The sequence below is a fragment of the Amblyraja radiata genome, chromosome 9, assembly GCF_010909765.2.
Source record: "Amblyraja radiata isolate CabotCenter1 chromosome 9, sAmbRad1.1.pri, whole genome shotgun sequence".
In the NCBI taxonomy this organism is placed as follows: domain Eukaryota; kingdom Metazoa; phylum Chordata; class Chondrichthyes; order Rajiformes; family Rajidae; genus Amblyraja; species Amblyraja radiata.
The window spans coordinates 59,016,267-59,035,198 of NC_045964.1; the positions used below are offsets into that span (position 1 = coordinate 59,016,267).

The 18,932-nt window shown below is 42.4% G+C and overlaps 1 protein-coding gene across 2 annotated transcripts in view; it reads left to right on the forward strand.

Moving 5' to 3' along the window:
* Positions 1 to 921: 921 nt before the first annotated feature.
* Positions 922 to 18,932, forward strand: part of ston2 (stonin 2) — a 96,132-nt gene continuing 78,121 nt past the window's right edge. For both annotated transcript variants that reach the window (XM_033027559.1, XM_033027560.1), the window contains exon 1: positions 922 to 1,088. The gene's annotated coding sequence lies outside the window, so the exon portion shown is untranslated. The remainder of the gene's footprint in view (positions 1,089 to 18,932) is intronic.

Consider the following 18,932-nt stretch of genomic DNA (forward strand, 5'->3'; position numbering starts at 1 on the left):
GGGGATATGGGGAGAAGGCAGCAACGGGGTACTGATTGGGGATGATCAGCCATGATCACATTGAATGCCGGTGCTGGCTCGAAGGGCCGAATGGCCTACTCCTGCACCTATTGTCTATTGAATACGCACACGGGACGCTGGGTGAGGACGGGGCACCCCCCCCCCCCCATCAGTGATCGCTCAGCCCCCCACTTTCAAAAACGCTCTGCGGCCCCTGTTATACACCTCTATAAGATCTCCCCTCATCCTCCTGCGCTCCATGGAATAGAGACCCAGCCTACTCAACCTCTCCCTATAGCTCACACCCTCTAGTCCTGGCAACATCCTCATACATATCTTCTGAACCCTTTCATGCTTGACAATATCTTTCCTATAACATGGTGCCCAGAACTGAACACAATATTCTAAATGCGGTCTCACCAACGTCTTATACAACTGCAACATGACCTCTCAACTTCTATACTCAATACTCTGACTGATGAAGGCCAAAATGCCAAAAGCCTTTTCTTTGCTGTGCGGTACTGTTCTATATTTATGTTCCAAGAGTACAACAGGTAGTGCAAAAGAGAACAATAAACAGTGGAGAATGTCGCAGCTGCAGTATATATTCCAGATTCACCTTTGTCCTTTGCTAGATAACTCACCAGAAAAAGGAAATACCGATCTTTGCCAGTCATTCGAAGTCAGTTTAGTCATTCACCTGACGTACCTGAGCCAGGTGAGGTCAAGATGGTTGGGCGGGGGGGAGGGGTGCGGTTGGCTGAACAATCGGGCCAATCAAACAACGAGCGGAGACGTCGACCAATCACAAAGCAGGAAGCACGGCCCGGACAACCAATAGGCTCTGGAGGAACGAACCGACCAATCGTAGGTCGGAGCGCGCTGAGCCAATGGGAGTGGTGCTGGGCGGCGGGGAGTCAAGGCAAGCTTGGGAGGGGGGCGCGCGCTGCTATTCAAATGGCTCGATGGGCGGCTCGGCCAGCCAACGGTTCTCCCGCGAGCCGACGCCGACATGTTCCACTTTGCCTTCGTTTGCACCTGGGCGGCGGCGTCAAAGGAAGTAGAACAAAAACAATCCCGCAATCAAGGTAAATATTAGAGAGAGAGCGAGAGAGAGAGAAAAAAACACATTCCCTTCCTCTCCACCTCCTCTCGCCTGTTGGTTATTTGTTTGTGGGAGCAGGTTGCTCGGGGTGAGCTGAGGTGTGGGCTGCGGTCCTAGTGCCCCACCCTCAACTTTCGGGTAACTTCCTGAAATTGTCTTAAAAAGGCAATGTACTCATCATCTTCAGTCTGAAGCAAGAAGGGTCTCCCATTCCTTCTCTCCAGAAATGCTACCTGTCCAGCATGTTCTGTCTATCTTCGTTATAAACCAGCATATATAGTTCCTTCCTACACAATCTTCTGTGACAGCTGTGGATATAACTGTTCTTGTCTGTGAAATCTTCCATTAAATAGAATCATCTGAATACTATCTGGAAATGCCTCTTGGTTAATGTATTATTTTTGAAGTTGGCAATCGAGATATAAACCCACGAACCTGTACATCATTTTAATGCTACTTTCAAGGAATAATTACTCCGAAAATGTCATGCTTCCTAATGATATATAAATGTCAGTTTTATTTTAACTGACCATAAAATTTGTCAGTTTCTATTTTAAAGTTATTCTTTGGCTTCAACAGTTTAAATGTGGCAGTTAACAAAACAAAATGGAAATAAGCAGCATAATAGATCTGGGAAAGTACACGTCTGAGTGTAAGCAATTCCAAATAGTACATTGTGCAATTATGAACCTCTGCCCAAAAACATTTTGCCTTTAGGTTAAGTTTTGGCCATTATTTTGTAGGGTGCTGTTTGTTATACAGCAGTGATTTAATCTCCCTGTCAAAAAGAAATTAAAATATATGCAGATGTGATCGTGAAAGTTGCTGCAGAGGGAAATGCACTAATCTTTAGTGATGGTATACAAAAATGCTGGAGAAACTCAGTGGGTGAGGCAGCATCTATGGAGTGAAGGAATAGGTGATGTTTTGGGTCAAGACCCTAAACGTCACCTATTCCTTTGCTCCAGAGATGCTGCCTCACCCGATGAATATCTCCAGCTTTTTTGTCTTCCTTCTATTTTTCCAGCATCTGCAATTATTTCTTAAACATTAATCTTTAGTGACAATTAGTTTTGTGGTTCTTGCCTGTTATCTGGGAAAGTGGGAGTGGTGCCAAACAAGAAAACTTCTATATAAAAAAAAAAATTACCTGAATATTATCTTGAAGTGCCTCTCTTGGTTAATTTGTCCTCTGTGGTCTTTATCCCCAGAACTGGGATGAGTGTGGAATGGAGGCATATGGATCATATGCAGGCAGAGGAGATTAGTTATCTTGGCATCATGTGGGCTGAAGGGCCTATTCCAGTGCTGTACTGTTCTATTTTATTGCTTTAAATCGAGATGGCGCTAAGGGAGGGGTGCTGGCCATTGTTGTGGTGGAAGCACATGGCAAAACCGTGGAGGACTTGAGATTTTCCTATCTTGTAAGAAACTAGGAAAAGCAAATAAAGCAGGAATATGTTGCTCAGATGCACCACTGTTAAATGACACCATTGTATCTTATCACTATTTTTGTCTATTTCTTGATTTCCTTAATATCCAAAAACTATTGATTCCTGTATTGATCTGATCTGCAAAATTAATTGAACAGAAATGGATTATTCTGTGTAGCTATTTCACACTGATATATAAGCTCTGCTTAAATCTTCTTGTATCTCTATCGTCAACCTCCACCCATCTCTTCACGCTTCTGCTTTCTTTTTAATTTAATTAAGTCAGATGCATTAATGCTTTTTAGCTAACTGCTTCCTTTTTAGATATCGGCTAACTGATAAGTTTCACATTGACTCTGGAGTGTAACTGTTCAACAAATTATCAATACTGATTTAATGACTATAAATGCATTGTATACTTTTATCTTTTATCACTATGCTGAAAATGAAGAAATCTGCTAAACTATTAGAAAATGAATGCAGGGTAATGTTTATTATATTGAAAAAGATGCAAAAACGTGCAGAAATCTTCCCAATTAGATAAGTTCATCTCGAATAACAAGACAATTTCAACAGCAATTGCTAGGACACTCGGGCATCATTTTTATTTATATAAAATAGTATTATAAATTCTAATACACTTCTCTAGAGTTGTAATAGCAATTTCTGTAAGGTGGATGATAATTTGCGTATTTATAATGTCCTATTTTAATAAAATAATAATTGAAGAAATAACAGGAAGCAAAATTGTCTAAGTACAATGGAATAGCAACTAAGTAGAAACTGCCGTATTATCATCAAGACATACAGCAGCACAAGTTTACAATGAGGGTCTGAAGAAATGCCCTGACCTAAAACATTGCCTATCCATGTTCTCCAAAGCTGTTGTATCATCAATTGTTTGAAATCCATTATAGCATAGGAAATGGGTATCATTCAACAATTGCTGCAATTTCATTTATTTATGTTTTATTTTATTATTTTCATGCAAATCACCTAAATGCCCTTTTTTAAAACGGGCTCCTAGTATCCTAAAGCAGTTTTGAGGATTTTTTTTTTAAAGTAGTAAATCCTATAGGGTTGCGCATCATATATTTTTGAATTGTGATAGATTATGCATTAGAACAATTAACCAGTGTTAAATGGTGTATGAATGTGTAAAGCTTTAAGAATGTAATCCCTCCTCTAAAGTGAAACATAAACAAGTTCCAAGTGCATGAAGCCATGTGTTTGTGTTTAAGTAGTTCTGTCATTTGACCACCCCACCCCTTAACATGTTATTTTCATTCTGCAGAGAGGATTTATTCTCCTAGCTTTAATTTATCTCCCATGTGACAGTCAATTCAAATCCTGCTACTTGTGAGTGTTGTTGATGTTTGATAGTATACTGCAATGTAATTTTTTTCATAATCAAATGTTGCTCACAGCTATGAAACAGGGATCCAAAACTTACAAACTGTGTACAGAGTGAATGAGTACCCTGGTTGGTAATTACCATTTCTCTAACTTGCATTTTGGAGTGATTTATGGAATCTTCTCTCTGTATCTTGCACACCAGAAAAGCTGGAAGTTTATGCACTTAACCTAATTACAATTGTAAATGTTTGCAGATGTAAAATATGTAATAACAATGTAATATATAGCTATTTTGAATATTCAGTATTTTAAATTGTGCATTAAATCTCTTTTCCTACATGCATATTCCTGCATGTGCTGTTCTTTTTTGGCTGAGAGCGTAGTTGAAATCAGTGAAGTAATGTTGAGAAGATGGGGTTAGGTATGGGGGAGGTGCAGCGAGACCTGGGTGTCCTTGTACACCAGTCACTGAAAGATGGCATGCAGGTACAGCAGGCAGTGAAGAAAGTTAATGGAATGTTGGCCTTCATAACAAGAGGATTTCAGTATAGGAGTAAAGAGGTTCTTCTGCAGTTGTATAGGGTTTGGAAAAGGCCACATCTGGAGTATTGTGTACAGTTTTGGTCTCCTAATTTGTGGAAGGACATCCTTGTGATTGAGGCAGTGCAACGTAGGTTCACGAGATTGACCGCTGGGCTGGCGGGACTGTCATATGAGGAAAGATTGAAAAGACTAGGCTTGTATTCACTGGAGTTTAAAAGGATGAGGGGAATCTTATAGAAACATATAAAATTATAAAAGGACTGGATAAGCTAGATGCAGAAAAATGTTGGGCGAGTCCAGAACCAGGGGCCACAGTCTTAGAATAAAGGGGAGGCCATTTAAGACTGAGGTGAGAAGAAACATTTTCACCCAGAGAGTTGTGAATTTGTGGAATTCCCTGCCACAGAGGGCAGTGGAGAGCAAATCACTGGATGGATTTAAGAGAGAGTTAGATAGATCTCTAGGGGCTAGTGGAATCAAGGGATATGGGGAGAAGGCAGGCACGGGTTACTGATTTGGGACGATCAGCCATGATCACAATGAATGGCGGTGCTGACTCGAAGGGCCGAATGGCCTCCTCCTGCACATATTTTCTATGTTCTATGTCTATGTTTATGCCGGAAGGGAGCGCAGATGAATGGTTTTGACATCGGCTATGATGGTGAGGCCCAAATAGCTCCACATCAAGTTGCTGAGTTTATTGCCCAATGCACAAGTATGGTGAGATACAGGGACAACAAAAACCTTACTTGCGGTAACATCACAGATACATGGACTCAGATAATATCCAGAATGTTTTGAGTCAAGTTGAGTTTATTGTCATATGCGCAAGCTTGGTGAAGTATAAGTACAATGGAAATCTTTCTTTGGCAGCATCACAGGCACATAGATTCAGATAACATACAAAAAGCGTAAATTAGACAAATTCTACAAGACCGTGATAAGAAAAAGGCTGAATATAAAAATAAGACATTAATGCAAACCACAATTGCCTGATGGTAGCAGTGAGTAAAAGATATGGCCCAAATAGTGGGGATTTCTGATGATAGATGCTGTCTTCTTGAGGCAGCGCCTCATGTGGATGCTTCCTTTAGTGGTGAGGGATGTGCATGTGACATGCTTGAGTCCACCACTCTGCAGCCTCTTTCATTCCTGTAGCTTGATAATGCCATACCAGGCCATAATGCAACCAGTCAGGATATTTTCAACAATGCATCTGCAAAAGTTTGTTCGGCAATTCCAATGCACAGGAATGCAAGGGGCTGTAGAGAATGGTGGACATAGCCACGTTGCAAGCAAGTAACTGCAGTGTATTTGATGAATAGTCCACACAGGAGCCTCTGTGTGGCATTGAAAGTTCAGATTTTTTTATTGCAGCTGAGAATTGCTGGAGCAAAAAAACCCAGGCAAGTGGAGATCATCATCCATTTACTGTTAGTTTCTGGTAACTATCTTCCAATATATTAATTGTGGGGGACTTAGTGATGAAAATTCTATTGAAGAAAATCACCGTGGGTAGGTACCCATTTTGCAAATGGTTATTGCTTGGCACTTTTGTAGTGTGGACATTATCAGCCACTTTTCAATAAATTGGATAGTTATATGGATGGGAAAGGAATGGAGGGTTATGGTCTGAGCGCAGGTATATGGGACTAGGGGAGACTATGTGTTCGGCACGGACTAGAGGGGTCGAGATGGCCTGTTTCCGTGCTGTAATTGTTATATGGTGTTATATGGTTATATGGTTATACCTGAATGTTGTCAAGATATTGTAGCATGCAGGTTTGTGCTGGTTCTTTGGTGAATTATGAATGGAATTGAACTTTATGCAATCAACAGCAAACATTCTCCTTTCTAAACTTCTGATGGAAAGGGGGGGTCATTGTCAAACAGATGTAGATGGTCAGACTGATGTTATCCTGAGGATTTCTTGCATTAGTTTCCTGAGGCTGGAATGATTGACCTTGAGTTGGCTCTACTTTAAGAGTTCCTTAAGGCAGTGTCAAAGGTCCAGCTATCTTCTTTTTTTTGGAGGGTATGAACATTGATTTATGGTTTTGCCCGTGTTCTATGATACCAAGGGCAGTAGCTCTTGCCTCCTCTCTGGAACTCAGATCGTTTGTCCATGTCTGGACCAAGACTATAATGCCTGGAGCCAAATAGTTTTGCACATTTTTTTAACTGGGCATCAGTGAGCAGGTTATTGCTATGGTTTGCTGGTCTGGAAGAAAAGTGGGTGAAATTTTTAATACTTTAACCTTTAGACATATAGTGTAGGAACAGGCCCTTCGGTCTACAGAGTAGCGTTCATCCTGTACACTAACACTATCCTACCCACTTGGGCAATTTATTTTCCAAAGACATTTAAATACATACCTGTACGTCTTTGGCATGTGGGAGGAAACTGGAGCACCTGGAGAAAACCCACATGATCACAGGGAGAACATAAAACTCTGTACAGACAGCATCTGCAGACCCGGGTCTCTGGCACTGTAAGGCAGTAATTCTACTGCTGTGCCGCTCTGCCTCCCTTGAGGTGGTATTGTGGGACCCAGTATACGGTGCCACATACAGTGGTGTGAGTTTGCATAAGGGCATTGGAGTTTTGGATATGTTTCAGTTTTGGATGTGGCCTTGCTTATGCCAACTAACAAGTCATCAAAACTGATGGAGTGTAAATGCCAAATGTTCTTTGTTTTGCTACACGTTTCTAGAACACAAATATTTGCTGTGTTTGCTGTACTCTGTGAGTTACCAATGTAAATCAATTTGAATTTGCATGCATGAACAGCAGAGTCAAAGGAAGGAAGATTCAGTTTTGAGCAAACTGAGCAGAAGCTGGGAGTGGAGGAAAATAGTTCTCATTTTTCAATTGGCATTGTTGCTGAGATCACACATGGTGCTGGCAGCAATGCTTTTAAAATCTGGCAACTGGTCTACAAATTGTGGTACATTAGAGCAATTTTCCTCATGTAATTGAAGGACTGTTTTGCAAGTGCATTTGGTGTGAGGTAAGGATTTTTAGCATGTGAGATATCACAGCTTCAGCATGTGTGGTGTTGGGTGTCTTGCCAGCAAAGAAAATGAGCTTGATCTCTAACCTGTGATACATGATACTGGCATTATAAATCTATACCCACAGTGTCTCAAAATATAACTTGTCTGTTTCTTCTGTCAGAAACTTAATTTCTCTGGTACAAACAATTAGTTTGAGGATTTTTATACTTCACATAAGTACTGCAATGAGTTTGTAGGGGCAAAAACAATATTTTTTTCAGAATACTACAATCATCCAGCTCGAATTTAATGATTTTTAACACTACAAATTATCAGAGATTTTATAATTGGAGGTGTATGGACTCTCCTTAGTTTTCATGTGAAATGTTCTTCCAGCACTTTGTTGTATCCACACAAGGTGTAGCAGTGCCAGTTTTTAAAAAATATATTTCCCGACTCATTACCCCCCCCCCACCAATTTTCAGCTGTTCTTTTTGTGATTTACTCCCATGTATCCCGTAAGATTTTTTTTTCACATTATGAATGTTCTAAGATGGAGAAATTTATTGAAATACTTGAAGACAATGCAAAAAAAAGAGAGATCTGTAATGTGTGATAGATGTAATATTGGTTATTTTTTTACTAATTTCAAAATTATCCCTTGTAACCATACTAATATTATTGTAGGGTATTGTTTTTAAGTTTAACTATTTTTATTAATGCAATTGGTGAGCTTGATACAATATATAATATTAAGTTAGTCTTGCTAGAAAGATGTATTGCCCATTGTTAAATTTCTTTGTCAAGATAGGGAGCCACTGCCTTGAAATGGTTTATGTGGTGAGGCAATGAATTCCAGGGTGATAAAGGAATGGTGTTTTGGTTTCTGAGGCAGAAGTAGACTCTGGCTAATTGAAGTAAACTGTGTTAAATGAGTTGCTGTTCAGAAGCTGGGGTTATTCATGAAACTTTCACAATTTCTGTTCAGAGGCTTGGATGCCTTCTAATAAGTAAATATTTTTTCAGAGGATTCTGTGGAAAATTATTCCTTTGGGAAATTCCACCCACTGTTAACAAATGGTCTGGAGCTAAGGGCAACAAACTTCTGTTTCCTGTTTTTAAAGATGATATAAATTTGTGCCAGGTCATCTGCGTATTTGGCAGTGGAATATGGGACAAAATTGTTTTGTGGTAGATGCAGAGTCTTTGACTTAAAACATTAATGCTGTTTTACTTCCCATAGATGTGGCCAGACCTCCTTGGTATTTCCAGCATATGCAATCTTTTTAAATTGTGCAATAATTTTCTATGCTGCTGTGAAAATAGAATTTAAAAAATAGTTTCTACTTCTTGTTCTATGTTCAAAGGTATTACTAATCAAAACTTGAATGAACTGATGGATTATGATGGTTCTACAAATGTACTAGTTTATGTAAATTGTGGGGGCCTAGCATCTAGTAGTGGAACCTTTTTATTTTGAATTTTTGCCAAGAAGAAATTGATGGATGCAATAGAATCACAAGCTTCACTGTTAAGCAAAAGCCAAATCTGGCCCCATAATCAAAAGGTAGCATTGTTTTGTTTGAAGAAAGAACCTCAACTTTGGGTAATTGGTCAGATTTTTTTTGTTTGAAAGATACAGCATGGAATAGAATAGAATAGAATTACCTTTATTGTCATTCAGACCTTATGGTCTGAACAAAATTTCGTGCCTGCAGTCATACATACAATAATACAATAATAAACAACAACAAACACAAATTAACATCCACCACAGTGAGTCCTCCAAACACCTCCTCACTGTGGTGGAGGCAAAAATCTTAGGGCTGCAGTCTCTTCCCTCCTCTTCTCCCTCTGCGCTGAGGCGATACCCCACCAGGCGATGGTACACCCCGGGCCGGCTCAAACACCGCGGCCCGGGGTGGTCGAAGCTGCCGCCCTCCAGTCCAGCGGACGCAGCCACTGGCCTGTGGCTGAACCCCGGACTCAGGTCACCGCCACCAGAACACCGTCCCAGCCACCGGAGCACCGTTCCAGCCCCGAGCCGGATCGCCCTCACGTGAGTGCCGTTCCTCCCTCGAGCTGGGCCGCTCCGACGGGAGCGCGGTACCTCCCTCGAGCTGGGCCACTCCGACGGGAGCGCCGTACCTCCCTCGAGCTGGGCCGCTCCGACGGGAGCGCCGTACCTCCCTCGAGCTGGGCCGCTCCGACGGGAGCGCCGTACCTCCCTCGAGCTGGGCCGCTCCGACGGGAGCGTCATTCCACCCTCGGGCTGGGCCGCCCCGACGGGAGCGCCACAGCCCCTCACGGGAGAGTCTCAGCCCGCGCCAGGCCGCCCTCACGGGAGCGTCACAGCCCCTCACGGGAGCGCCGTTTCAGCCCCGAGCCGGACCGCCCTCACGGGAGCGAGCCCAGGGCAAGTCCTGACTGGCTCTGCCTCCGGAGTCTCGAGGTCGGAAACAGGCCCTTTGGACCACCGAGTCCATGTCGACCATTGATCACCGTTCACACTAGTTCCATGTCAGGGCTCTCGCTTAACTTTTTTTCCCTGTTGCCAGCCGGGCAACCTTGACAGCTTTTTAGGTTGCCAAATGACAGTTTAGGTGGTCATTTAAGACGGTTTTGCATGACACGTGTGATAATGTACTTGGACGAAAACCATCAGTCTGAAGAAGGGTTTCGACCCGAAACTTCGGCATATTTCCTTCGCTCCATAGATGCTGCCGCATCCGCTGAGTTTCTCCAGCACTTTTGTCTACATTCACATATTATTTCTGCTTCAAATAAAGTCACAAACTAAACGTATTCACCAATCAAGACATTATATATACCGCAATGACATGCAGCAAAATTATAATAAAATATCTCAACTCTTTTTACACATTGCAATTGATGCAAGCATGTTTTCTGTGAAGGACCGAAAATTACCATGACATGGCCATAGTATGGGTCGTTATTGCTATTGGCACAGAAACACTCTGGCTTCCCACATAATTTACCCATAACAAAATATAGAGGTTGCAAGGAAATTTCTAACGGCATTTTATGATAATAGCTGTTAAAACCGACTACCCATCTGACAGGTTCAACATTACACTAACTGACAAGAGATAGCCAAAGGACATAACTGCAGCAAATGTTCTTTTGGTAATATGTTTAAAGGTGTCAAAACAAATAATAACATTGGGAATTAAAGCACATTTGATTGCATTCCGTTATCAAACATAGTCAAACATAGCTCTGAAGACCATGAAGCACAATAGGGTCAGGGGGTGTGTGAATCAGTGCGGGGTGGATAGATGGCGACGGGGGGTTTGAGAAGGCAATCGGTGCGGAATGGATGGATTGAGGCAGGTGAATTAGTACGTGTTGGTTGGAGTATGTAAAATTGTGAGGGGAGATGGCAGTGGTGTTGAATGGGAGGTATCAGTACGGGATGGATGGGGGGGGAGAGCACGGGGGATATCAGTGGTGTTGAATGGGGGGGATCAGTACGGGATGGATGGGGGGGGTTCAGTACAGGATGAATGGGGGTAGACAAAAATGCTGGAGAAATTCAGCGGGTGAGGCAGCATCTATGGAGCTAAGGAAATAGGCAACGTTTCGGGTCGAGACCCTTCTTCAAACTGTTCCCCCATTCTTCTTGAATGGGGGATCAGTACAGGATGGATGGGGGGGGGGTCAGCACAGGATGAATGGGGGGAATCAGTACAGGATGAATTGGGGGGGGGGGGGGCGGGGTCAGGACAGTGTGGATCGGAGGGTCTGTGCAGGATGAATGGAGGATCACTACAGGATAAATGAGGGGATCAGTACGGGATGAATGAGGGGATCAGTACAGGATGCATGAGGGGTTCAGTACAGGATGAATGGGAGATCAGTAAAAGATGAATGGGGAGATCACTACAGGATGGATGGGTGGATTGGTGCAGGGTAAATGGAGGGTGGGTCAGTATGGGATGAATAGGAGGATCAGTGCAGTATGAATGGGGGGAGAAGTGCAGGATGGATGGGAAGGGGGGGGTCAGTACAGGATGAATAGGGGGACCAGTGTAGGATGGTTGGGGGGGGGGGGGGTGGCAGGAGAATCAATGCGAGGTGGGTAGGGTGATGAATAGATTGGGGGGGGGGGGTGTAGATGGGGAGGGGAGCACAGAGGATGTCAGTGAGGACTGAATAGAGGAGGAGGGAATGGGGATTGGTGCGGGATGGAGAGGAAGGGTCCCAGGATAAGAGGGGTGGAGGGGGGCGTACAAGAGAGAGAGAGAGAGGGTGGGGTGGAAGGTGCAGAGGGGGTGGGGAGGAAGGAAGGTCAGCGCTCCACGGACAACATCGCCCCGCTGCCTTGGCCGTCCCTGTCCATCGCCAAAGTGCCGCCGCCTCCTCGCCACTGCTTCCCCTCCTCCGTCAGTCGACAGGCAGGTGCGGGGCCGAGCGGTGCAGCTCAAAGATCCTATAGCTAAAGATTCTGTCGTGCAGCTGCTTCAGACGGCGGAAGGAGGCCTCCGCCTCCCCCTCCCTCTCTCCCTCCTCCCAGCCTCGGCGTGCGAGCGGGTTGTATTGAAAGCGCCGTTGGCGGATTTGCAAGCAGCCGCCGTTATCAGGGCGATAGTGGCCGCTGCTTGCAAATCCGCCAACAGCGCTTTCCCTGGGAGGGAGGGAGAGGGAGGTTCCTTCCACCGGGCGGGGTGCGGGAGGAGGAGGCGATGGAGCCGCTATCGCGGCCGCTGCTGCCGCTGTTCGGAGCCCGTCATTCGCTCCGACCCTTCGTCACCACGCACCTAGTATCTTTGCCCCACAATCAAAGATATTAGACGAATACAGCCACCGCCAACACGAAACGTCACGTTCCTATTCTCCAGAGATGCTGCCTGACCCGCGAAGTTACTCCAGTTTTTTGTGCCTATCGGTATAAACCAGTATTTGATTGCCAAGCCGGGCAAAATGAGTCGGCATTTAGGTTGCCCGGCTGCACTTTGAGTGGTCAATGGCACCCGGGCAACCGCTAATTTCGAGCCCTGCATGTTATCTCATTTTCCTATCCACTTCCAACTCACTCGGGGCAAATTATAGGGGCCAATTAACCTAGAAAAACCTGCACGTCTTTGGGTGTTGGTGGAAACCCAAATGTTATAATGTGCAAACCCTACACAGACAGTACCCAAGGTCAGTATCAAACCTGGGTCTCGGGTGCTGTGAGGCAGCAGCTCAACAAGCTGTGTCACTTATAATATGAATTTATGCAAAACTCAAACTCTCATGTAATTTGAGTGGTTCAGCTACAATCTCTTTACAATATCTAAACATCTAATTATGTCCAAAGTTCATTCAGCGATGGAAGCCCAGCATTATTATCAATTGCTAATTGCACTTGAAGGTGCTGAACCATTCAAATTCATGTGGTGCTCAGTGGTGTTAAGATCTGAGATTTTGATTTCAAAAGTGGTAGTATCATGTCTGACTTGGAATGAAACTTGGGAAGTGATGTTATTACTATGCTCATGTTTTCCTTATGTTTCCTGGTGATAGAGGTGGAGACACAAGAGTGTAAATGCTGGAATCCAGAGGAACTTAGTGGGTAGGCAGCATCTGTGGAGGGAAATAGTTGCTTTTGGTTTGGGACAAAGAGTAGAAGGGAGAAAACCAGTATACAGATGTTAAGAGGAGGGTTGGGACAAGAGGTGGCAAGCAATGGGTGGATCTATGTGAGGAAGGGTTGATTTGCAGATGGAGTCAGGTGGGGGAGGGAAGGGTGGGTATGGTGACAGAGGAAGGGAGGTGATAGGTGGACACAAAAGACTTCATTTAATGAAATCTGATAAGAAAGAAGGTGAAGGTGGAATGAAATGGGGAGCTAGGATGGGCAGATGGGACCCAGTGGATGGGTGTGAGGGTGATGGACAGAATGACTGGGTGGTGAGGAAAAAGAACTACTGATAGGGGGTGGGTATGAGTTTGTGTGTGAGAAAATACAAACGCTTAAAAGCACATTCCACCAGATTCAGGAACAGATTATTCCCCACTGTTACAATCTTGTATGGACCTCTCATTGTAAGGATGAATTCATGATCTTCCCATCTATGTTGTTGTGGGCCTTGCACATTTGTTTTATTTGCATTTTCTCGGTGGCTGTAACACTATATCTGCACTCTTTCATTTCTTTTGCACTGCCTGGTGTACTTGTGTATGGTGTGATTTGCCTGTATACCACAGTTTTTCTTCCATTATCTCACAACAATATAACAATATCCAGTGTATTGGCATTTAATAACAAACTGAAAGGATGATTAGTATTGATGTCCATCCTGAAAAACTGGAACTGATACGCAATGGCCACAGGTGATCACAAATAATCTTTGTCTGCCCTGTCGGGCATTGCCCTTGCCCCATCCATAGAATAGTCTGCAGTTCTGAAATTGGCCTTGTCAGCTACTTCAGAATCCACAGACGTTTCAAGCGTTGGTACCCCAAGGGACTGACTGACAAGAAGATTGTTTTTTGAAACAAAAACAGAATGTTGGGAGCACTGAAAGTGCAAACAGTAACAAGTTAGGAAATAACCATTTGATGTTCTAGGTCAAGGATATTTCATCAGGACTTGTGACTTAAGGGTAGGGGAAGACATTAGAGAGTGAAATATAAATGTGCAAAGTTGCGTGGAGAAAACAAGAATGGCTGTGATGGGGTGCAGACCAAAGTTAAACCAGTATTTGCAGTTGCTTGTGTCTCCATTATCAATAGGAATGACTTGTTATTTTTCTTCAATTCTGATAAAGGGTCCTTGATCCAAGATTAATACGAGGAGCATTTGATAGCACTGGGCCTATACTTGCTGGAATTTAGAATCATAAGGGGGACCTCATTGAAACCTACCAAATAATGAAAGGCTTAGATAGAATGGATGTGGAGAGGATGGGAGAGTTCAGGATCTGACGGCACAGCCTCAGAATAAAAGGACATACATTTAAAATGGAGATGAGAAATTTCTGTAGCCGCATATAATATAATAACCATATAACAATTACAGCACGGAAACAGGCCATCTCGACCCCTCTAGTCCGTGCCGAACACATAATCTCCCCTAGTCCCATATACCTGCGCTCAGACCATAACCCTCCATTCCTTTCCCATCCATATAACTATCCAATTTATTTTTAAATGATAAAAACGAACCTGCCTCCACCACCTTCACTGGAAGCTCATTCCACACAGCTACCACTCTCTGAGTAAAGAAGTTCCCCCTCATGTTACCCCTAAACTTCAGTCCCTTAATTCTCAAGTCATGTCCCCTTGTTTGAATCTTCCCTACTCTCAGTGGGAAAAGCTTTTCCACGTCAACTCTGTCTATCCCTCTCATCATTTTAAAAACCTCTATCAAGTCCCCCCTTAACCTTCTGCGCTCCAAAGAATAAAGCCCTAACTTGTTCAACCTTTCTCTGTAACTTAGTTGCTGAAACCCAGGCAACATTCTAGTAAATCTCCTCTGTACTCTCTCTATTTTGTTGACATCCTTCCTATAATTAGGCGACCAAAATTGTACACCATACTCCAGAATTGGCCTCACCAATGCCTTGTACAATTTTAACATTACATCCCAACTTCTATACTCAATGCTCTGATTTATAAAGGCCAGCACACCAAAAGCTTTCTTTACCACCCTATCTACATGAGATTCCACTTTCATGGAACTGTGCACAGTTATTCCCAGATCCCTCTGTTCACCTACATTCTTCAATTCCCTACCATTTACCATGTACGTCCTATTTTGATTTGTCCTGCCAAGATGTAGCACCTCACACTTATCAGCATTAAACTCCATCTGCCATCTTTCAGCCCACTCTTCCAACTGGCATAAATCTCTCTGTAGACTTTGAAACTCTACTTCATTACCCGCAACCCCACCTATCTTAGTATCATCTGCATACTTACTAATCCAATTTACCACACCATCGTCCAGATCATTGATGTACATGACAAACAACAGTGGACCCAACACAGATCCCTGTGGCACCCCACTCGTCACTGGCCTCCAACCTGACAAACAACCATCCACCATTACTCTCTGGCATCTCCCATTCAGCCACTGTTGAATCCATCTTGCTACTCCACCATTAATACCCAACCATTGAACCTTCTTAACCAACCTTCCATGAGGAACCTTGTCAAAGGCCTTACTGAAGTCCATATACACAACATCCACTGCTTTACCCTCATCAATTTCCCGAGTAACATCTTCAAAAAATTCAAGAAGATTAGTTAAACATGACCTTCCAGGCACAAATCCATGTTGACTGTTCCTAATCAGACCCTGTTTATCCAGATGCTTATATATATTATCTCTTAAGTATTCTTTCCATTAATTTGCCCACCACTGACGTCAAACTAACAGGTCTATAATTGCTAGGTTTACTCTTAGACCCCTTTTTAAACAATGGAACAACATGCGCAGTACGCCAATCCTCCGGCACTATTCCCGTTTCTAATGACATTTGAAATATTTCTGCCATAGCCCCTGCTATTTCTTCACTAACTTCCCTCAATGTCCTAGGGAATATCCTGTCCGGACCTGGAGACTTATCCACTTTTATATTTCTCAAAAGTGTCAGTACTTCCTCTTCTTTGATCCTCATAGTTTCCATAGCTACTCTACTTGTTTCCCTTACCTCACATAATTCAATATCCTTCTCCTTGGTGAATACCGAAGAAAAGAAACTGTTCAATATCTCCCCCATCTCTTTTGGCTCTGCAGATAGTTGGCCACTCTGACTCTCTAATGGACCAATTTTATCCCTCGTTATCCTTTTGCTATTAATATAGCGGTAGAAACCCTTCGGATTTACTTTTACCTTACTTGCCAAAGCAACCTCATATCTTCTTTTAGCTTTTCTAATTTCTTTCTTAAGATTCTTTTTACATTCTTTATACTCCTCAAGCACCTCATTTACTCCATGCTGCCTATAACTATTGTAGATCTCCCTCTTTTTCCGAACCAAGTGTCCAATTTCCCTTGAAAACCATGGCTCTTTACAATTTTTACGATTTCCTTTCAACCGAACAGGGACATAAAGATTCTGTACTCTTAAAATTTCACCTTTAAATGTACTCCATTTCTCTTGGCGGTGAATCTGTGGAATTTATTGCCACAGATGGCTGTGGAGGGCAAATCGTTGGGTATTTTTAAGGTGGAGATTGACAGATTCTTGATTAGTAAGGGTGTCAAAGGTTATGGGGAGAAGGAGGAGAATGGGGTTGAAGACAAAAATTGAGCAGACACGACGGGCTGAATGGCCTAACTCCATTGCAATTACATAAAATATAATTCCTATGTTTTATAGTCTTATGGAAATTGTGATACTTTTTCTCTCCACATGGATTCTGTTTTCCTTTTCAGCAGGTTTCCAGTATCTACTTTTTTGTCTTGAGTTATTGCGTTTGATTCCTTTTCGACTAGTTTTATCCGGGGAACAAAATCATTCCCTTCAGTACTTCTGAACAGTTGGAAAATTGTCAACGGACCTTCTAGCTTACTTTTAAAAAGCGATATTTTTTCATTTCCTTGGGGAAATCTAACCATTTTATATAGTACAAATTAACTGTCGATTTACACTAAATCACATGAATTATCTGTAACACCAAAAAGATAGCTAACATTTGTCTGTTGGTAGTAGGATTTGAAAATGTCACTTCCTCGACTTGAAGCTGATTTATTGTTTGCTTAAATGCTTATTGATGACTAACAGTTTATTTGGTTTAATTTTATTATTTATTTATATTATTGTATGCTTGTTAAATTATTTAAAAATTTGAAAAAATATTCAGTGGAACTTGTTATTTACTATTGTGGCATTTACTATTCAGATTTGTGAAATTGTATACCATGAGAAACTTAGAATGATACTAATTCAATATTAGGTTCTGATGCAATTTAAATATGCTCCTCCTTCCTTTACGTCAAAATCCCCAATGTACTAATGAACATTGATTTGTGGTACATCACTGATCAGACTTCCAATCACAAAAAACAACCCTTCTCCATCGCCCTCTGCATCCTAGTATCAAGCTAGTTTTGGATCCAATTTTCCAACTTCCCCTAGATCCCGCAGGCTCTTAACTTTTTGGATCTGTCTCCCACATGGGCCATTCTCAAGGACTTACTGAAGTCTAAACAGACTGTATCAACATATTGCCCTTATCAATACAATATTTTACAAATTTGAAAAAAATTCAGTCAAAGTGATTAAGACAGAATGACCGCAAAAAGCCATTCTACCTGAGATTTAATCCCTGCCTTTCTAAATGTCAATTAATCCTTTTTTTTGCCGTAATCTTATTTCCACTCCACCATGTTGTTAGACTCTCAGACATGTGAATGTCTAGCATAGCACTGTTGCTCTTGAATAAAAGTACCATATTTGCTGCCCTCCAGTCATCTGATAGCTCATCTGCAGCTAGCAAAGACTTAAAAATCTCATGGGACCCCAGTAGTCTCCTTTCTTGCCTCCCATATCAGCCTGACATGGAACTTGTCAGGCCTGTGGATTTATCCCCATTCATGTCTGCTAAGACATCTAGTAGCTCCTTATTAATGAGAAGTTTTGATTTGAGAATTAAAGGACAAAAGTTTAGGGGTAACATGAGGGGGAACTTCTTTACTCAGAGAGTAGTAGCTGTGTGGAATGAGCTTCCAGTGGAAGTGGTGGAGGCAGGTTCGATTTTATCATTTAAAAATAAATTGGATGGGTATATAGACGGGAAAGGAATGGAGGGTTATGGTCTGAGTGCAGGTAGATGGGACTAGGTGAGAGTAATGCCCCTGTCCCACTTAGGAAACCTGAACGGAAACCTCTGGAGACTTTGTGTCCCACCCATGATTTCCGTGCGGTTACCGGAGGTTGCAGGTGGTTGCCGGAGGTTGCAGGTAGTGGAAGCAGGTAGGGAGACTGACAAAAACCTCCGGGAACCTTATATACTTAAAATGTAATTTTCCTTAATTTTATTTGCTCATGATACGTTTAGCCCCTTCTGCATTTTATGTATTCCTTTTAGGCTACCCCTGTTTTTACTTCCATCAACCTGCCATATGCTCTTTTGTTTTAATCAAATTCTCAATCCCTTGATAGCCAAGGCTCCTTGTCCTTGCCTTTTTGGCAACGTGTTTTTGAACTCTTGCTATTGTATAAAACATTAAGGAACAATGTGTGATTTCCTGTACAATTTTCCTGAATGTTTTTGTTTAAACTTTTGCAAGATTAAAAGTATTTTTACAAAGCTATGTAATTGAGTAAAATCATTTTGTCCAGTTAGATAAATAAAACAATGCCGACTGAAGTAAAGGTGCCAGAATGTTTTCTTGGTGTAGCCTGGATAAACTAATGACAGTAATTTCTTTTTAATTCTGTTTCTCTGAACTGCTCAGATGGGGACATGCGGTTAAATATGAGTGTATTCACTTGTGGTGTTCTGAAGTTGTTTGGATGTTCATTAATATTGGATTGAAC